General features: G+C 38.4%; 1 protein-coding gene and 1 long non-coding RNA gene across 4 annotated transcripts in view; one reads left to right on the top strand and one right to left on the bottom strand.

The window, feature by feature from the left end:
- The window catches only part of GRM1 (glutamate metabotropic receptor 1), a 276,789-nt gene that overhangs the window by 134,133 nt on the left and 119,939 nt on the right, over nucleotides 1–22,717 (bottom strand). The gene's annotated exons all lie outside the window — the stretch shown is intronic.
- On the top strand, nucleotides 558–22,105 carry LOC118705704. The gene is made up of 3 exons (XR_004983774.1): nucleotides 558–750; nucleotides 13,887–13,895; nucleotides 22,093–22,105. It is a non-coding gene; the product is annotated as an uncharacterized LOC118705704 (long non-coding RNA).

Here is a 22,717-nt window from a genome sequence, read left to right as displayed (position 1 = left end):
TTAGCCATACACTGCATTGTTTGGGATATGGAAGCCGAAGACCTGTTCGAACACCTTTGCTGACTAACATTTCCAAGATAAACCTTCTCCAATTCACACAGAAACAAGGATTGGACAGTCGAGCATTGGAAAAAAGTCATGTGGTCAGATGAATCATGTTTACAGTTGCACCATGCAGATGGCAGAGTGAGAATTTGGTGGAAACAGCATGAAAGGATGCACCCCACATGCATGAGTACAGGCTGGTGGGGCAGTGTTAAAATTTGGAGCATGTTTTCCTGGCATAATTTGGGCCCTTTAATTCGTGTGGAACAACATCTGAATAGCACAACAAACCTAAATATCATTGCTGATCAAGTTCATCCTATCATGTTGATGGCGTATCCCAATGGAGATGGCTTCATCCAATAAGACAATGTGCCATGTCATGGTGCTCTTATTGTGCAGGAGTGGTTTCAAGAGCATGAAGGAGACTTTATCTTGCTTAGGTGGCCCCCACAATCACCAGATCTCAACCCAATTGCCATTTGTGGGATGAATTTAAAAGAGCCATCAGGCAGCTGGTTCCACAAGCATCAAATCTCACAGAACCTGACAGTGCCATTCATCAGGCATGGTGTCAGATTCCTCGCATCACCTTTCAACATCTCAAGGAGTCAATGCCAAGAAGAATCGCACAGTATGGAAGGCAAAAGGTGGCTCAACAAAGTACTGATGGGGTGCTCATAATAATCTGGCCACTCAGTGTATGTCAGTTTGGAACTTTCTACATAACAATAGTGCTATGACCTACAACTTAAAATCTTAGTAGAAAAATCTCAAATATTTTTTTCAGAGGAGTGGGTCAATTTTATCCACATATGAATATAAACATTTCAGCCCATCTGAGCTGTGAATGCAGGTTGCTTGGCAACGGCTTTTACAGTTGTGTTATTTGCTCTGAAATGAGAGGATCTGGTACTTTCCTCTTTAAAACAAAAGAATATTAATAACAGCAATGATGCTGAGTATTTATAAGTTTTCCTTTGTGTGTAAGATATAAAGAACTGCATAATATTTTAGTTCCTACATGCTTTGGAGTCAAAGTTAGGTAGTTTTTTTAAAAGTAAGACGGTTGAGGGAGTGTTAGCACAGGTAGCTAATTAATAAAGGGAGGAAATGGGATCAGACATTAAGCCTAATCAACTAGGAGCTGAATCAAACATTAAGCCTCCTTCACTAGGAAGCCACAGCATTCACAGATTCTCCAGGGGACTGTCACATCCTCTGCCAAAGGAACCTCATTCCTTCCCCCTCCCTCGCCTCGCAGTGGTCATTAGCCAACATTTCCAGGGGAGGGGTGGGAGAAATTCCTTTGCTAGGTGCATACACAGTAGAAAAGAGATGACACAGCAACACTTTGGGGCATGTGCATTAAGAACCAAAATGGAAACATAAAGGGGTGGAGGCTAGCCTAAGAAAATCTGGAAGAAGGATCAGGTAGGATAAAGATGCAGAACACTGGAAGATCTAGGAAAGGATTGTATAGAGGGGGGACCCAGCACAAATCCACAAAGGATCAGGAAAGAGATTGATCAGTTTAAAAGAAGGCTGGACCTTTTCCAAGCCCGAGTTAATATAATCAAAGTTTAACAAAGCCCCCCCCCCCCCCCCCCCGGTAACACATGTTCATTTGTGCACTCACCCATTTGTTCACATGTTTTCTCTCTGTAGCAACCATAGTGGGGCTTAGCAGCTGCACGGGCCCAGGCGTGAGCTCCAAGGATGGCTCCAAGGCCTGGGTGCCACAGTGCAGTGCCAGCAGGAGTGCAGCCAGAAACAGAGACTAAGCTAGCTGAGCCAGGACACAGACTGAACTGGACTAAGCTTTGGCATGGACTGAAATGAGCTACAAAGCTTTGGATGCCTTGCCGATGCTGGGCCAATGGCACAGACTCTCTGGAACTTGGCCCTTCTGTGCTTGGTGAAGACGAGGCTGGATTTCTTCCAGAGCAGGATGGAGCTGAGCCACCTGGTCATGGATTAGACACTGGACACCTAGGGACAATCCTTTATTTCTACTCCAATAAATCTTACCACTATACTTCATCCTGGCATGTGTGGGTCCCCGAAATGCTTTTCTCGTGACTCTATGGAAGAGCCCTATTTCCACTGGCAGCAGGAGTGCCTCCTAGCCAAATACCATCATTTATAGAGTATGCATTGGTCAGTCAGCTGACCTGGTTCTTAAATCCAATGTGCATTTATTGAGTATATTTTGTTTATGCTTAACCCTCTCTATACAAAAATGGGGAGAGACAAATATGTATGCTTGAGAAGGAACACAAAATGGTCAAATGCATATTCTTTTTGATTAAGATATTTCATCAAATTCTTAAATATTTCCAGTTGATTTTATAGCATCTTGCCATGACAGCTGTACCACCACAGAAAAAGGAATGGGCAGTCATAGGGGAGGTTGGGGGGCAATGCTCTACTTCTAATGAGAAATAACTAAGGACATAAAATTTACTCAAACCCACCTCTAACTTATAGAGAAAATTTTCTAACACAATACCTCAGTAACTCTAGTAAAAAGATGTACATTGAAGGCTGGATTTTTTTTTTCATTAAATTTTTTTATATTAGGAAATGAAATACCAGTCATAGGTTTTCCTATAAAAACCTAGTTCCAAAGAGAGAGGCAGATCCTTTATTTCCTACTTGTATAAAATATGACAGCTAATTTATTTCAGATCATTGAATCCTTTTGGAGAGAGGTAAGTGACTTAAATATAAAATGTATAACAATCATAAATGTGAACAAATGTCCTTTTAAAAATGTTGCTGTCATCATACAGTCCTCACAGATCATCACAATTTCAAGGTCCTATTCCTCTTTCATTTATTTACCATCTCTAAATGTTAACATATTTGTAAAACCAAATGGTAGAAAACAATTTTGAATATCTGAACAATGTTTCCTGCGTTATGTTTGTCATTTTGCTTGTTACTGAGCAGACAGATGGGATCTAACTTGTCACAGCAAGCTCCAGCAAGAAGCAACATGAAACACACACAAAAAAATGATGGTTGTCAATGATGTTATGAGTCCATTAGTTGGTAGCTGTGATTTGTAATCTGAGTCATTGTAAGAATTCATACCTAGAGGTAAAGGTGTCATATTAGAAGCAATTTATTCCAAATGCTTTGGACATATATGTTAGTGCACAGAGTAGGTGGCTACATAAATCTTTAGTACATGGTCTGAGCTCATTCCCTTATAATGAGAGTGTGTCTTCACATGCCTGAGAGGAGTAGAGATTGCCGCTGCCCCGTCTTATTGGCTTGTTTACTATGACACCAATCAACCCGCAACACTACCTTCACAAAGAAATGTGTATGTCTTTGATTCCTATTGGCCGGATGTGGTAAGAGGGGGCATTCTCCCTTTAAATGGGATAGCAGCTTCTCTAGAGGGGGCACTGTGGTATGAAAAGAGATATTTAACATATAATTTACAGTTTGAAAAAAATATAATCCACTGTTTCTCAATACAAATTAGAGCATAATAAAATATGATATAAGAGTTCTATAAAATCTAGCATTTACTCTCTGCATATCAGAGACTTTCAATGAGGTGCATTAGAAATTCCACAGGAATATGAGTTCTAGCTACCAAAAATAAGTATCAGAAATTTAACTTTCTTACTGGGATGCAGAAATCTGAAAACAGTGTCATTTTTCCATTTACATTTTTTTTAAAAAAAAGAAAGAAAGAAAAAATCTTCCCAGAGATTATTATACTGTGAGTACCTTCCCCAATGTCCTGATCTTTCTCTATAAGAGAGCTCAATATATTCCCTGCATCTTGTTAGACACCATATCTGAGCTATTTAATAGTTAAAAGCCTGGAGCTTCCTATGAAAGAGCTAAAAACAAAACAAAACAAAAACCGACATAAATCATTGTGTCATAGGCACAATGATTTCTGTGGACCAGACCTCGGTCACACTATAGAGAAAACAAGGCTGGACTTTTCTTAGATCTTCCTAGAAGCGCTACTAGAAGGTTAAGAAGATCTTAGCAGAGAGAGCTGGAAGTGTACCTAGATGCCCAGGGATTATGGAGGAAACATATCGGAGAGGATGTCTCTTCTTTGAGGGTTGGAGGATGAGGGAAGGGGGGGGTGCGGGGGGCATCTCCATAGAATTCAAGAAAGTGCCCAAAGACTGAATATCAACTTTGATCCCTGGAAGCCCTCTGGAGCATTGCTACTATTGTAATTCACCAGTGTCAATTAAAAAAAAAATGTTCTATTGTCTTTTCTCTCTCCCTCCCTCCTTCCTGACCTAAGAGGCAGTTACTTGCAGAGATATTGTTGGCAGAGGAAAAAGTCATTAAGTCCTCCTCCAGCCAGAGTGCAGACTCCTACTTTTATCAGGCTCTCTGTAAAGGGAGATAGATGCTTTCAACTTAATAAAAATTCAAAAGTTGTTTATTATCACACTGGACTGGCCATTTTAATAACTAAACAGAAACTCTTTTGAGATGAGAAGTGAATGTGGGACTTTTTATTATCTAAGTTATGAAACCTCGCCTGAATATCATTTATGGGCTGAGACAAATAAATATGTTTTACTGCAAGATTAAAAGGAGAGTTGTAGAGGAAAATAAAGTTCATTTATGATGACACCCTCTGAGTTTTGCTCTTTGAACGTAACAACGAGCCTCTTCAGTTATTAGGAAGGGGTGCGTAGGACTTATTTAGCTACTTGTACTTAGCTCTTTTAAACATCAGTAAGATAGTTTTTTGTCACTAGGGTATATTTTCAAAAGTCATTTGCTTCATTGCTTTTTTTTTAACTAATTTTTGGCTAGTCTCCTCACCCTCCACTCTGATATTTCATTCTTGATAAAACATGTTTAATTAATTTTTTAACTACTGAAAGTAAAGCATTGGGGAACCAATAATTAGATCATTCGATATTTATTTGTATTAGTAAGTTATAATAGAATGGTTGAATTTTAACTTTTCTTGGATGATGACATCAGATCTAGGCCAATGTGGTTTCTATAGTAACAGCTGGATTTTTGGCAGGCCCAAACTACTAATAAGTAATAAAGATATTCTAAACTATTAATAAATAATAAAGATATTAAAGGATATTAAGGGCTTTTTTTCACACTTAAAAATAGTTCTGCCATAATTTTAGGAATCTTCACTATATTTAGGAATCTTCATCCTTCACAGCCCTGAGGATGCAATGAAAACTATATCAGAACAATATACTGTGATCTTAATTATACTTAAAATGATGAAAACTCACTGCTGTGTGGTTGGACAAGTGTATAAAATATATTAAAGTATTTCAGAATGTGCATGTTGTAAGCGAAGACTGCAAATGTAATTCTAAGATCACAATACGCAATGCCCTGTGACTTCTTTTAATGTGGTATATAAAATATATAGCACAATGTGGGTGCTTTGTCTTTCCTCCACAACAATGATTTTGTGAAAGCATATTTTAGTGACATTCCTGACAAAAATGGAATTTCCAGGGTTGTCTTATAAATTATTTTTTTGCATTCTTCAGTTTTGTTCATGCCTGAAGCTAACAGAACCTGAAGCTAACAGAACCAACTTTGGTCACAGGCCTACCCTACCTCCTCCTGAGGTGAAGGATGGTGTTCAGGGAGCATCATGATGTCCTACTGAGAGCCTTCCCCAAAGGAAGAGGGTCTCTGTGGGCCAAGGACAAAATCAAGGACATAAAACATGCCCTTTCTATGAAGATCAGAAGTGTTTCTCATAGCTCATTCTTTTTTCTGTTAGAGGTTATTTAGAGAAGCGGGTGAGAGTACAGGGAGCAGGGAGACTGTTTTTAAGAGTGCTTGTTCTTGGAGACTTGAATAGTAACACTGATCAGTAGCTGCTTAGCGCTGGCTCTGCCCTGATGAGATGATGGGGGGGATAAAGGGTTCCTGGAGTTTCTACATTGCTTAGCTCCTTCAAGCAGGCCAGCAAACTCTAGGTGAAACAAAGTGCTTTTTCTGGTCTTTTCTACATTCCCATCCCCCCCCCCCCCCCTGGATTTAATATGTGTTGTTCCTCCATCTAAAAATTTCTACTCCAACCTCAACATCCCCAAGCACTCTACTGTTTAGCTAACTCATCCTCTGGATTCAAAGAAGTGGATCCAGACCCTCCAGTCATCTCAGTTCAGCTTATAAACTCTCTTCTTTTCTGGGATGCTTAATTTTATGTGTCAATTTAAGTAGGCTATGGGTTCCCAAATATTTGCTTAGATATTATTTCTGGGAATGTCTCTGAGGATATTTCTGGATGAGATTAACATTTCAGTTCCTACACTGAGTAAAGCAGATTTCTCTCTCTCTTATGTGGGCAGTCCTCATCCAGCCCACTGAAGACCTGAATATAATAGAATTAAATGATTAAGAAATTATCTTTCTCTGCCTATCTGTCCTCATGCTGGGATATTGGTCTTCTCCTGCCTCTGCCATCAGTTCTGCTAGTTCTTCCACTTGCTGACTGCACATCTTTAGACTTTTCAGCCTCCCAAATTGTATAACCCAATTTCTCATAATAAAAAATCTCTCTCATTTTCTCTCTCTCTCTCTAATATATATATATATATATATATATATATATATATATATATATATATACACTTTTGCCTACTGCATGTTAGTATATGAGTCACCAAGGAAAACAACCTAATCAAGCACTGGATGAAACAACACTTTATTTACATAGAGAAGAGATGGAGTAAGACCAGCTTCTGTAATTAGCGTCAGACCCCTAGTACCAGCAGGTCCCACAGTATCAGCAGATTCCCTATGGCCAGCAGGTCCCCCATGATCAGCAAGTCCTCTGTGGCTAGCAGGTCCCTGTTGGCAGCATGTCATTTGTGCTACAGCAGAACGACCCCATCCCCTCATCACAGGGGCAGATAGAGTGGTGAGGTTGACCAGGTGGCCTATGATAAATTTGCTTAAGCAGAACAAAGAAGCACAAATGGAGTCTGAAACAGGACAAGATAGTAAGTCAAGCATGTAAGGATTGTATATTTGAGAAAGGTTCATTCTTATGTGCCTGAGAGGGTATGGAATAGCTGTGTGCATGAGCTGTATGTAAATATCCCCTATTGGTTCTGTTTCTCTGGAGAACCCAAATTAATATATTTCTTTCTAATAATGTATAATTGCATGCATTATGTTTTTATATATTCATGTATTTAGTATCTGTGCCACTATTAGCTTGTGAGGACACTGGAGGACTTGTACTTTAAAGAAGATTAATTCCCCTTAAGCATATCACACATGACTATAAATATGCATTGCCCCACAAAGGCATCAACTTAAGAGCCTTTATAATTATACATAACACATAAGCCATCTTTGTACTCTGCCGTCATAATTAGTCACAAGCAAAACTTTACCCATGCCCCTTACTCTGCAGATATTCTCGTGCACTGCCCATATGTTACTCCCTAGTTTACACACTGGCCTTCTCTCAAACAGGGGTCAGCACACTGGAGCCTGTGAACCAAATCTAGCCCACAGCCAGTTTTCCTATGACTTACAAGCCAAGAATCATTTTTAAATGCTTGAAAAAAAATAATAATAGAAAAAATTGCAATACATAAAAATATATGAAAGAGAAACTTCCATAATAAAATTATATTGGACATAATCAGGCCCATTTGTTTATATATTGTCTATGACTATGTTCACACTCTAACAGCATCGAGAAGTTGCAACAGAGACCATATGGCCCACAAAGTCTAAAATATTTAATATCCAGCATTTTACAGAAATGTTAGTTGAATCTGGTCTAGAATCTACACTGGACTTTCAGTGTCCTTGAGCTATTTTCACCAATATACTCCTCGAGTAGAAATCAAATGGAACTGCTTAAATGCCATCAGCAGCTGTTCATTGTTTCTGTGATACAACTCAGACTCCCAGTTTCAGCAGCTTTCATGTGGAGATGAAACCCTTCTGGATTTTTAAAGGGTCACCTTTCACCTCTCTTTCCCATGACCATTTGCCTCCTATTCTGTGCACATTATTTCTTTTGCTTGTCACTTTCTGCACCTCATCCCAGCCCCGACCTGCTTTGCAATGTGTTTCTCATGTTTCAGGGGGCATTTAAGGTACCATTTGACCCAGAGATCTTCTCCAAGCCCCTACGTCTAGGCTAAACGTCCCTTCTGTGTGCACTCTTAAACCATGTCCTTCCTCTTTCCTGGGAGCTCTATGCAGACAGAGATAGTGTCTGCCTTATCCACTACAATTTTCAGTGTCTGCCACCTGGGAGAAACACCATCTATCTACAGAAAGAAAAAAGAATAGAGAGAAGAAATGTTGAGAAGAAAAGAAATGAAAAATAATTATTTCAATGAAGACACTAAATGTTAAGCAGTTTCTGAATTTGTTTCAAAAATAGTTTAATCTATAAGGTATAAATTATATAAAACAGATAAAATGATGCAAAACTAACAAAATATTGGGGTATGCATAAAGAATGTTGCATACTCTAACACAAGCATAAACTTTTCAGATTAAAGTTTTAGTGAAAAAAATATTTAAAATAGCAAACTCTAACAATCTTTCTGAAAGCACATTAAAATTCAGCAATGTGAAAAATTCATTAAAAATAAAGTAACAAAAATAAAATGATTTCAGCATTGGACCTGATATTGCATATTCAATTAATTACACATCTTATTTCAGGTAAGAGAATTCAAAATTAAAGTGAATGATTAATGAAGTACTGTGTGTTAATGATTCCTTCCCTTCCTAATGTAGCTACTTGAATTTTATTAGCTTCTAAGCTCAAGATGATATTAAATGTATCCAAAAGTGTAAATGCCACATCTATTATCCTATTTAATAAAAGGGTAATATGCAAATTGTCCTCTCAACTGGGAGTTTGATGGGAGTTTAACCAGGGGGTGGAGCCGGCCAGCCAACCACCTGTGGCCCCTCCCCTGTGCCAGCCCCAATTGGGGAAGGCCTGCCAGACCCCACTTGTGCACGAATTCATGTACCAGGCCTCTAGTATGTGAATATATGTGAGACACTTAAACATGAATATATACTTAGGGTATATATCTATAATAATAAAAGCATAATATGCTAATTAGACTGGACGAAGCAGGAGCTGCAAGGGAAGCCTGGGTCCCAGGTGCCAGATGGAAACTGGTGCCAGCAGCCAGGGGAAGGAAGGCCTACTCTTGCATGAATTCTGTGCATCGGGCCTCTACTCTATATTATAAAAGCCTAACCTGCTAAGTGTCCAGTCATCCAGTTGGCCATTCTACCAATCAAAGCATAATATACTAATGATATGCAAAGGTTTCTCAACTGCTTGCTATGATGTGCACTGACCACCAGGGGGCAGACAGTCAGCCAGATGACCAGTCACTATGACGTACACTGATCATCAGAGGACAGATGTTCCAATTGGTAGATTAGGTTGCTGCTGGGGTCCAGCCAAACAGTACTGAGCGAGATGGACCAGACATACCCTGAAGCCCTCCCGCAGTCCAACCTTCAGCATCTCTCTTCAGCTCCAATTATGCACCGGTGTGGTCTCTCAGCCTGGCCTGCACCCTCTCATAATCCTGGACTCCTTGGGGGATGTCAGAGAGCTGGTTTCAGCTTGATCCTTCAAGCCAGGCCAAGGGACCCCCACTGGTGCATGAATTCATGCATCAGGCCTCTAGTATTAATATCTTATCATGCATTATATTATGATAATCATAATACATATTAATATATTAAATATTTTTTTCTAAGTTCTTGAAACCCTCCCTACATACTACACACATCTGCTTGTGAGTGCAGGTGCATAAACACACACAGGCACACACAAAACAACCACAAAAAACTTCATTAGCATGAAAGTATTTGTAAACAAAGTAGAATTGACTGAAGTGTTAGCAAGGGAGATGAAGATTTACAAAGTCTTGATTTTATTCTTCCCACAAATAAAACCCTACCCCACAATTAATTTCTCTTCTCTTTAGATTATTATTCAGAATTGATATTTATAAAGATTTTATAAGAAATACTAGAGGCCCGGTGCATGAAATTTGTGCACGGGAGTGTGTGTCCCTCAGCCCAGCCTGCACTCTCTTCAATCTGGGAACCCTCAAGGGATTTCTGACTGCCCATTTATCCTAGTAGGATCAGGCCTAAATTGGCAGTCTGACATCCCTCTCAAAATCCAGGACTGTTGGCTCCCAACTGCTCACCTGCCTACCTTCCTCATTGCCCCTAACCACTTCTGCCTGCCAGCCTGATCATTCCTTAACCGCTCCCTGCCAGCTTGATTGATGCCTAACTGCTCCCCTGCTAGCCTGATTGCCCCTAACTGCTCTCCCCTGCTGGCTATCTTGTGGTGGCCATCTTGTGTCCAGATGGGGGCAGTCATTTTGTGTGTTGGAGTGATGGTCAATTTGCATATTACTCTTTTATTATATAGGATAGTTACCAACTATACACACACGTAAAATTGAACTTACACTTTACAAAGCCATGATCATTACTATATGTGCTTATATTTCCTAAAAATACTTAGCATTTGCTACATGTTATACACTGATGTTTTCTATTCTCTTTTATTTTTTTTAATGGCTGGTCACCATCCATTGATTGCATCTATGATCTATTGATGGGATGAAACCTATGGTTTGAAAACAGTGCTACCCTGAGAGACCATTCTACCTCTTGTTTCATTCACTCTTCCTTTTTTTAGTGTTACTTTTTTTAGCATAAAATTTGGGCATAAGTTCCATCTGAGACTTCTCAGTTTTGTTTCTATCCCTGGTGGCTTTGTCAAAGCCTCTGTTTAATAGGGCTGGTTCCTTCCTACAAAGGTTTTCTCACTCCATTATATAAAAAATAATGCATCCCTTTATCCTCACACATTTAAAATATTCCCATGAGCAAAAACTTCATTTAATAAAATGCCTTCCACCTAGATTTTGATTTGAATGTTATTTCTTAAGGCAAATGTATTTGATCATTTTATTTCAAACTCTAAATGAGAAATGATTGCAAAGAAAATTGAAAGCTTTTAGAAATAACCAAGACTTGAGCAAACAAGAGAACTGCAGAAAAAAGGACTCACAAAATCATTTTGCAAATATAATGCAATTTGCCTCTTCAAAATGGAGAAATTAGGCAAACTGTGGTGAGGTGGCTCCAAATCTCTCCACTAAAAATACTAAGAGAACAGGTTTAACTGTGATTGTAGCCATTTTTTTGTCCTTATAATATTATTTCTAAAAAGATATGCTACAATAATACTTAGGATATGAAACATGTCTTCTTTTCTCAGTTTCACTTGTATTTAGATACTAAATTTACCTACTGAGCCCCAAGAAATTGCCATACAATGTCTTAGCAAAAGGTGGGATGTTAATCTGCAATTGTGAATGTTTTCAATGACGCCATTTTATGGCAGGTGTATTTTATGACCTGTGTAATTAAAGCAGGGTCTGGATTCTTGCAGTTTCATTCTTCTGATTTATTTATGTTTTGTTCAGCAAGGAACTGATTTATTTATGTCTGTTCTTCTGATACTAACTGACCTTGTCAGAATCTTGCATGTGTATCTCTGGTTTATACATCATCTGTGGCTTCTTAAAGTTTCCCTAGTAAAGTTAAGACTCCATACTCACATATCAATGTCAGGGCACTTGTTTCAAAGGGCATCTTTATTCCAAATATTTAAAAAGTAGTATTTTGCATTTGTAAATGACTTTCTGTTTTGAATCTTCCACACGCACACAAAGGAGTTTGTGTCTATAATAACCTGGGAAGCTCATCCAGGGCACTGTGAGGAATAGAAAAGCATTATACAGACTGGCCCTTATTCTCAAGATTTCTAATCAAAATTAGAAAACTGTGGAGTGAACTCCACTCACCTGGGCCAGAAAATGATGTTAAGTTTTCCATGACCATTGTATCTATTTAGTATCCCACCCTCACAGTGAGAGATGGTTTAGTTTTAGTGGTTAACAACTCAGAGTGTGAAATAATTCACTCCCACACCCTGGCTGAGGACCTTGACAAATTACCGTATGGTAATTTTTCAGTCTCTAAGATGGAGATTTTTATGGTGCTGACTCATAGGGTTATTATGATAACAAATATATTCTACAAAGAAATAAGAGATGCAGAGTAAAACACTTGGCAACATGTATATGATAAAAGATATTTGCTAGTATTACAATGCAGTTTATCTACCTTGCAAAATGTATTCTTCCTTTAAGATTCAGCGTAAAGGTCACTTTCCCCATGAAGTCTTCATCTTACAACTATTCCCTATTCTTGATGTTCCCAAAATATGTTTTACTTGCATTGCATATTGTAATTATGTGTCTATCTCTTCATATAGTTTGGGGTCTCTTTAAAGGTAGAAGCCATATCAGACTTAATATTGCATTTATATGTTCTACTATAGCATTTGGCACACAATAGGTTCTTTGATTCAATCTGAAGAGTAGCATAAGAATGACTTCATTTTTGGCACAAGCTGTCTTTTACTCTGAAAGTTAGGGTAGTGCAATAAATAACAATGACTTTTCTTAACAAGTCATTCCATTTTCTAGTTGCTCAGAGGAATATATATTAATAACTGTGGATGTCTTAAAATATTAGTAATCAGTAATTGCACCTCTACTGATGCTTTGTCTTTCACATCGATATAATTACTTTTAATGTGTTTAAACCAGTGTTCACAAATATATTGAGATGGAGCATGCTCACCATAAGCTTCCCAAAGTATTCAGTAACACTTTTCTTCAAAAAGAAGTAATGAATTAAAACTTCCTGCAAATGCTCTTTTTTTTTGGTACAAAATTTGACATTTTTAAGTGTAAAATATCTATGATGCTAACACCTTCAGAAAATTTGACATATGAAGTTTTGAATCTTGTCAATACAACAAAAGCATACATACCAAATCGCGCATATATATATATATATATATATATATATATATATATATATATGTATGTATATGTATATGTATATATATATCGACATATGTGTAACTCCATCTATTGAAAAAATCCTCCTTCTACTTTATTAACCAGTACATCTAGTAAATTAGGAAATATCCAACTCATTTTGAATTCAAATAACTGTCAGAGAAGACTCATCTCAATTCACCAGTCTTTAAGATGAGGATTCTGAACAGAATGCTCCAAAGGAAACTTTATGAATAAGGTCAATGTACCCACTGGAATTACTGCTCCTTGCGTGAAAAACCTGGCAATGAACAAGCAACCACTTAATAGTCTCAGTGAAGAAACTTTCAACTAGAACAAATACTAAGGGAACTTATTCTACACTTCATCAGCACCAAATCTTCTCTAGCTTTACAGTGCTGTGGAGTCTAGAAAAATGCCTTAGGAACTAAAATCAGGTGGGCTACTTGTCTGAGCACCATGTTGCTCAAAAAACAATTGGCCTCTGGCAGGTGATGGTTATTTGGGAAAAGGTCCCTTAAAAGACTCCACTGCCAATGGAATGTTCTCAACAGTTTATTCAGTGACAACTTGACTGAAGTCTTGAAGCAGCTCATGAGGATATGGCAACTCTACTGCAAATGTTTGACAGCTTAGAGGGGAAAGTCTCTTCCATGGTAAATGCTACACCTTCAAGCCACAGTTTCCATTAGCCCCAGCATCTTTACACTGCTAAATTGTCTAGCCAGCTTTTAATAAACCTCTTTAGGAGAGAGAGAGTCAGCTGAAGGAATATTTTTTTTCGCTGGAGGCCAGGGAAGACTGAACTTTAGATCAAGCTGTTGACATAGCAACAAAAGCTCTCACCATTCAAAAGAAGATTACAATGTAGACCAGTGATTTTAAGTGGCATTTTTGAGACAGGAATGTCTGATACTGTTCTCAGGGTAGCAGCCTACTATGTTTTTGTGCCATTAAATTATCCTCTCTGGGTTTATAAATAGCTATAAGTTTATGGCTATGTTTACTTAAAATTAAATTTAAAAGAAGAAAACACTAGCATTCTTCAACATTAAAATTCTTAATGGTAGTGGATATATTCCTGATTTTCAATCTCTAGAGTTGGTTATGTTTACATAAAAATATAAAATAATTTTAAGGCACAATGGTATTACACATTTTTCATATAGACAAATTTAATACATACTGGAGTCAGATTTACAAAAGAGCATTAGAATAACTTTTCAGGACCATCAGGACAAGGATGCTTACTGTTTTTGTTGTGAAATTTTTAAAGTGGAAAACACATGTTAAGAATATCGGTGATTATGGTTGTTCTTTCTTTTTAAGAAGGTCACTGCTTACAGGAAGGACATCCTAATAAGATGTCAGAGGAAGGGCACAAAACTTGGATGATTTCTCAACATTATTTACATATATTTATTGCTTACCTGAAGGAATACTTTACTAGGGGAGAAGGCATTTATACATTTATATAACAGAAAATATTATAGGGAAGAATAGAGAAAGGGGGTTAGAAAATAATTGAGAAAAAAGAGTAAGATAGAGAAAATATAAAAAGAGATCCTACATATATGATACTATATATATATGAGGGCTAGGGGAAACTTGTTTGCTTGTCCTAGGACTTGCTGTCACTAAAGAAGGGACCTAATTAGAAGACTGGAAATTCTCTGTACTCTCAGAACTAAATTGAAATTATTAATTGTCATAACCTATGGACATCTTTATTATGTTGGCCTTCTGGAAAAACAAACAGATAACTAAACCACTAGAACTGGTGGTTTGAGTGAACTGAACATTATAAAAGATTATAATAATTACCAAAAACAAACAAACAAACCTTGAACAGCACAGTCAAATCACAGAAAAGTCATATAGGGGTGCTATCATAAAAATGGGATTACTTTAACCCAACTAATACACTGTAAGGTAGAACTCTGGACTAGCAGTTGGAACATCCTCTCAGAGCAAAGGCAGATCCCAAGCTGCGACCATGGTGTTTTCTCACTTCTATTCAATGTCTCCTGCAAACTCTGTGCTGAAGAGGCTTGTTACTATTGACCACAAAAACCATGATTTTTGTTGCCTCTTTCCTGCCTTTTCATGCTCATCCCTCATACTGGCAATTCCTCCCTAAACCCTACTGCTTCTCTTTCTGTTTCAAAATCAAGCTCTAATTCCACACTCTTAGAACACTTCTTCTATAAAATAATTCAAAAGGAGTTATTCCTTTATTCCTGTCATTCACATAATTACCGGCGAATCCTCTGAGAACACTGACCACGTCTTTGTCTCTGGGCTCAATACATGGCTGTCAAGTAAAAGACGGGACTGAAACAGATTGGACTGTTTAAATTTTCAGAAATATCATAATATGCAGCCCTTTGTGAGTGCCTAGAAATATCATCACTGTAATGTGAGTGTGCAGCCTATACCCATGGAGGTGAGCCAAGCTCTGGCCAGAGTGCCCTGCCTGCCTGTGTATGTCAGCCATGAGTACACTGGGGGTCTCCCTGCATTTCTTTCAGAAGTCTTCACGATCAATCCAAACAAAGGCTGACTCCTACCTTTAAACTCCAGGATCTCTCAGCCATGCAGCCCACCTCCACAGCAGCAGGCCTAAGCAAGCAGTTAGGCATTCCCCAAGAGCTCCTGGACTGCAAAAGGACCCCCCTCCGCGAGTGCACGAATGTCCTGCACCAAGCCTCTAATACATGTATATATATATGTGTGGATATGTATATGTGTGTGTATGTGTGTAGGTATATATGTGTGTATGTATGTGTGTGTATGTATGTACTGTAATGGTTCTGTTTCTCTAGGTGAGCCTTAACCTGCATCCATTGTCCTCTGGGTAGCTGGGGAATTTTCTGGGAGCCAGGCTACTCAGTACAACGTAAAAATAAAATTGGAAAGAAAGAACTGCATAATTAACATTTAGAAAAGTTTGAAAACAAACGCTTTTGTTCATAATTTGCTATTGCTTATTATTTAAGCTACTAACTCAGAAAGTTCAGTATAGTCATATTTTTGAAAGATCTAATTTGAGAGATTTGATAGAAGTTTGTGAATACTTTTTAAGAAAATCTTAATGTACTCTGTTCTAGCCACTTGACATACTACAAAGCAAATAAATTAAAAACTTAAATAGATTTCATAATAAAAAGTCTCCTAATAACCAGATTAATTTTATTTAATAATTCTAACCTGATAAGTGATACCAAACAGCTCCCATCTAAGCAACCCAAGAAAATTTCTATTTTTAAAAAATTTTATATTTTATCTTTAAAAAAAAAATTGTCCAGTGGTATAAAAAAAAATACTTCCTTTCTTTTGTTTTATTTTCTTTTTATCAAACAAGTCATGGCTGTGTCTTCAATTTCCACTGTAGACACACAGGTCACCAAATACTAATGACCAAATGTCAGAACTGTCAACTTCTTCAAAGAACAGGGATAAAAACCTCTCTGGACCAAACACAGATTCAATAGTCATTACTTTCAAGAAGTCCAGTGATGCCTGGAATTTGAAAAATGCTATAACAAGTTAAATCAAATGTGTTTCTGCCTATATAACTCAAATAGAAAGTAGCATTGATAAAAGTGGAATGAGTCAACAAAGGTGAAGGAGGGTGGAAGATTGGTTTGAATGGGTTATAATTACTTCATATTGAGAACTTCTGTTCTGAGTCACATCAGAAAGGTGGTATATGAAATAGGCACTCTATATTACCTCTATATTACCCATATGCCTAACATATTGTGAGGCCAAAAGGTTCTCTCTCGTTCCTGCTATGAATCTCCATTCTCCGCGCACACTTGCCTGCATGTCTCAGCGCACACTTGCCTGCATGTCACTGCATGTCAAGCATAGTTCTCAGTGGAGAGCAAGCAACCCCTGCATATGGTGGATTGTCAGACTGCCCTGAAATGGGACTCTTTTATTTTTGTAGGTCTATTTACAATGAAGAATTGGTAAGTGAATAAGCCCTTTTTCAAATACTTTCCCTAACAGTGAGGTAGGAGGTGAACTCAATATCTGGTAAATAAATGGATGTTAATTTCCACACAGTGCCATGGGAAGGTCATAGGTCTTATTCTCCCTATGCCCTTCCCTCTTCCTCTCATCTCACGTCCCCCTCCCTGTCCCAGACATGCCTACCCATCATCCAGCCACTTTATAGCACTACAGGAATTAAAGAACAGCAACTTTCTGCCAACTGGTGCTATCACCAAACCATCTTGTGTTACTACAGTGTGGTATGGTAATTAAAAAAAAGTGTAAGATGTCGAATTATTGTTATCATAACCTTACAGTATCTTGTAATCTGTCTGCTTCAAACTGTTAAAGACATAACATGTATTTATAGATTTTGTAGTACTTGGAGGATATAGAGTTCAAGAACATAGATTTAGAAGCTATTCAATATAAAATTTTGGACAAATTACAAAGCTTCAGTGACTTGATTTTCTTCCTGTTGCCTATTAAGGCCTTGCTTCAGATGCTAAGTGCTTTCCTTTTTAGTTCTTTCCCAACTCAATATGCTTTAAGTCAGTGGGGAAAAAATATGAACATAGGAAAAGCAAGAGTCTATAGCTAAAAATGTAATCATTTCTAATTCTAACCTAATCTTTCATCTCAAAATAACAGTACCTTCAGAAAATACAGCATGGTTGTTCTTTGCATATAATCACATTGTGCAAAATGGCAATATTCCACTCCTATTAAAAACACTAGAGGCCCAGTGCATGAAATTCATGCACAGCAGGGTTGGGGAGGAAATTCCTCAGCCCAGCCTGCACTCTCTCACAATATGGAACCCCTCAGGGGATGTCCAATTGCCAATTTAGGCCCCAATGCAGGATCAGGCCTAAACTGGCAATCAGACATCCCTCTCGAAATCCAGGACCACTGGCTCCTAACCACTCATCTGCCTGCCTGCCTGATTGTCCCTAACTACTCTGCCTGCTTGTCTGATCACCCCTAACCACTCACCTGCCTGCCTGATCACCCCTAACTGCTTGCCTACCTGCCTGATTGCCCCTAACCGCTTCTGCCTTGGCTCCCACACCCAGGACCCAGGCTTTCCTCCTCCAACTGGCCACATGCAACAGAATCCAGGCCGGTTTCGCCCAGGCTGGCCACAGGCACCCAGGACCCTGGGCAGCTTCACCAGGGCCCCAGCTTTGTCAGGAAGGATGTCCGAATGAAGTCTGGAAGATGTCCAGTCTATCCAGTCTAATTATCATATTACCCTTTTATTAGTATAGATTATTATAATGTCACTACATTTTTTAAACTCAACAAGACCCATTGAGATGAAATGTTTATTTTAACCTTTCCCTTCACTACTCTCCTGCCTCCTGTCTTACATTATTAAAAAAATGTTAAAGCATTACTACCATAAGCAATGCCAAGCTTAAGTGAATCATAGAATCCAAATTAATAATGCCAATAAACAGGATCCTTATCAATTGATACTTGCATGTCAATGATAACGGCTCAGACATTCCTAACACCTTCCTTCCATGAATAAAATATATCCTTGTGTCTCAAACTGTCATTCTGCTTTGTGCAACTTGTCTCCAACCCATTCCCATTTTCCTTGGACCTTTAAATCTTTTTCTTTTTCTTTTTTCCCCAGTAGGATAAAAGAGATCTAAAAAGTCTGGAGCCATAGACTGTCAACATTCCATGTGATGCTCCATTTTTTTTTCTTTATTCTATGAGACCACGTTTAAAGTACAAAGAAGTGAATGAAGTCAGAGTGGGGAAAAAAGTTGACAAATTTTACCAACCTTCACCTACTTAATAATAAAAAATGTCCCAGATATTTAAAGCATTTTGGGACCAAGTTAATTGCACTCTCTAGGACAAATTATCCCAGGTGGATGATTTTTCTATTCTTGCCTTTCTGACTCTTAACCCAAGATTTAGAGCATTTTATTAGTTTTCTAAAAATAAAAGTATCTGTTAACTGCAACATGGTCATAAGATAAAGCATAGCATTTGAATCTGAAGGATTCATATTTCAATTCTGGTATGCCAATTTCTAACTGTAGGATAAATGAATTGATTTGCATCTCTATTTTTTGTTGAGTGTTAAAAATACCTAATTTATAGGGTTACTGCCAGGATTAAATAAACTATTATGTATAATATTATTTTGTAAACTGTAAAGAAAATATAATATGATATATAAAGTTTAAATTAAAAATAGCAATACATAAAAATTAAGTCAAGATATTTACCAATACATGATATTGTTTAATATCATTTTATAATCTTTTAAAATTTTATTGTTTTAGACAAGTTATCTTAGATTTTTTTTAATAAATTATGCTGCCCATAATCATAGGTAATTACAAAAATATAACAGGGAAGAAAATTTAAACTGAGAGCTGGAGATTACTCAAAAAAGAACACAAAATAAATATTATTAACAAAACTAGAGGACTGGTGCATGAAATTCATGGACGGGGGGAGTGGGGGTTCTTCAGCCCAGCCTGTACCCTCTCCAATCTGGGACCCCTTGGGGGATGTCCAACTGCCAGTTTAGTTGAACATCCTCTCTCAATCCTAGACTTCTGGCTCCTAATCACTCACCTGCCTGCCTGCCTGCCTCATTGCCCCTCCTGCAAGCCTGATTGCTCCTCACTGCCTCTGCATGCCAGCCTGATCTCCCCTAACTGCCACCCCTGCCAGCCTTGTCGCCTCTAACTTCCCCTCACTACTGGCCAGGTCACCCCCAACTGCCCCCTCCCTGCTGGCCTGGTCACTCCTAACTGCCTCCCCAACTGACCTGGTCACTCTTACTACCCCCCCCCCCCCCAGCTGGCTTTGGTCACCCTAACTGCAACCCCCTGCCAGCCTGGTCACCCCTAACTGCCACCCTTGACAGCCTGGTAACCCCCAACTGCTATTGCCCCTCCCCCCCCCGGCCTGTTTTCCACACATAGCCTGCTGTTTAGTCATTTGGTCATTCCTAACTAACCCCTCTGCTGGCCTGGTTGCTCCCACAGCCTGCTTGTGAGGGCATGAGAGTTAATTTGCATATTACCTCTTTATTATATAGGATACTGGCCATAATTTACCTTTTCTCTAGAGATAAATATATATATATATATATATATATATATATATATATATATATATGACACACATATATATATTACATGATATTTATAATAAAAATTAAAGTCACACCTTAACTTCAAAATACCTAACAACAACATAAAAACCAATGACAATTATTATTCCAAAATTAGTAGCATGGAGAAAAATTGGCAAGGGACAGAGATTAGGTAAGTTTTTATTTAGGTGCTATTTTTATTAACCAAACATACAAAGAAGAAAGAAAATATGTTTAGAGAATATTAGTTTTCTTAACTGTTTTCCTATGTAAATAACAAATGTTCCCTAATTATTACTTAAAGCTATGAAAAGTAAGACTATTCTAACAAGTTAACATGTTATACTACTTTCAGTACATATAACAAGCCTTAAGTTTTCAACACACACACACACACACACACACACACACACACACACACAAATGTGTACTTTTTTAAGTAGAAACTTTTTCTGCTCACTCTAAATAAAAGTTGAAAAGGTATTTAAGGAACATCAGTTTGGAAGTAGGTCACATTATTATCCTGGGTTACCAACATTAAGCAAATTGCTAGAGAGGGAGATATTTAATATGCTTGCATAGTCTAAGTCATCATGACCTCACAGAACTGGAGTCCTTCCTCTTTACTCAACTTTCAACCACCTAGAGTTCTGTGCAGGTAATGTCTGATGATAGGAAATCAGGATAAACTTCAAGAAAGAAAGAAAAAAAAAAAGAAATCTCAGAAGGATGGCAGGGAGCCTAAGGGGCTATGCATGAAAGAGAGGAAGAGATCATTTGGGACAGAGGAAAGGAGTTGATTAGAATAAATTGAGTCTCTGCTGCGTGTCAAAGACTGTGCATTATTTCTGACTTTATAAGAGCCCTCCCGCGCAAACATTCTAAGCTCCATGTTACAGGGAACAAAATAGGTTCAAACAACTTAATATTCAATACATAATTATTTTGCCATGGTCCTACAGACACTTACATGTTTGGGCTAGAATGCAAACCCAGGCCTGTTTGACCCCAAATGCCTTTTTTTTTTTTTCTCTCTCACCAAAGAAGCTGTCTCTTTATTTTGAGGTGCTGCTCTGTTTTGAATAGATGTGTTTGGGGTGATAGTTAATAGTAATATGGCCATGTATGTAGAAATGTCTATATCGTGTCCTGCTCATTAATCCTTTCCGCTGCAGAGAAATAGACATTAAAGTGCTACCTAACTAATACTTACATTTCAAGTATTTAAAATAGAGCTCTGGTAAAAGGTTAGTTGAAGTACCTAACAAATTTCAAGTATATCCTTGAGGCCAATGGGATCACTCAAATTTTAGGGGGAGGGAGAGAGAGAAAACTCTAACTGTGTGTTTTAACAAACTCCAAGAGCCCCTAAGCCCACTTACCAACCAGCCACTAGAAACCAGAAAGAGAATAACAACTAGGCATAGCTCATGCCTTTTAAGGAAGAATAACTCTGCCCACTGACAGTATGGAGATCACAGGCCTGGAAGAGCAATTCCCTCTCCCTTCAGTGGGAGTGTCTGTGCAGAAGGTAAGGACTAGCAAGGGGACTGACCTGGGAAGACAAGTAAATTTGTCCTTCTGTGTCAGGTAACAATGGGGTACCTTACCTTCTCCCACACAGCAGTACTGTTATCTCTCACTGTTCTGCCTCTTGCTCCTGGACCACATTTCCCTGCCTGATTCTCAACAGCAGAAAAGGCCCCCGGTGCCTGGCTGTAGGATAGACTCCTGTGCTAACCATGCCTTGCAGGCGCCCACCCTTGTCTCCCTCTGCCACACATACTGCAGCCTGCTCCTCCCTTTGAGCTCCATTCATCAGGGTTTAAAGGGACCCACGGCCTATGGAGGTCAGGTAGACGTGATGCTGCTGCCTGTGCAGGAGCCTACGCTCCCATGGCCCTGGGGAAGCTGCCCTGGCTGGGGACTGCACAGCGCTGTGTGGAGGAGAACAAGGGAGTGGACAAATATTTATTGAGCACAGCCAGAGCTGACCCCCAGTTTGGCTACAATTGCAAGGTTGTACAGTGCTCTCTGCTTGTCTTTAGAAAACCTGTATGTCTCAGAAAAGAATTCAAAGTAGGCAAAAAGACAAATCTAACTTAGAGAAAAATTTTAAAAGTTTAATTTCAATGTGCCATTTCTAAGTATACAGTAGTTGTTGGTAGGTGTTTGTTTTTGTTTTTTCCTTTGTTTTGTTGTTGTTTTTGGGTGTGTATGTGTGTGTGGGTGGGTGGGTGGGTGGGTGTGTCTTCCTGCATTTAACTGCTCAGGAAGAAGACTATGCTGCTTTGTGATAACAGTTCAGGTTCCAACTTATTTAACTAAAAAATAAAGTTTAAAATAATTTCCATTTAAGCATTCACTGACCTTTTGTAACTATCACCACTTTTGTTACTCTAACCTTTTGAACCAGCTGTCAGATCAGCTACCCATTAAGAACTTGCTACTTAGATTTTCACTCACCTGAAATGTACATGCTGGGTTAAATGAATCCTCAAAGATGGACAAAGAAAAAGGCAGAGCACTAAAGTTTCCCATACAATAAATGCTACCTTTTAAAAGAAACTTT

Source organism: Pipistrellus kuhlii, unplaced genomic scaffold, assembly GCF_014108245.1.
Source record: "Pipistrellus kuhlii isolate mPipKuh1 unplaced genomic scaffold, mPipKuh1.p scaffold_m20_p_5, whole genome shotgun sequence".
Taxonomy (NCBI): Eukaryota; Metazoa; Chordata; class Mammalia; order Chiroptera; family Vespertilionidae; genus Pipistrellus; species Pipistrellus kuhlii.
Note: the sequence above shows the minus strand (reverse complement) of the source record. Positions and strands in the feature narration are given on the sequence as shown.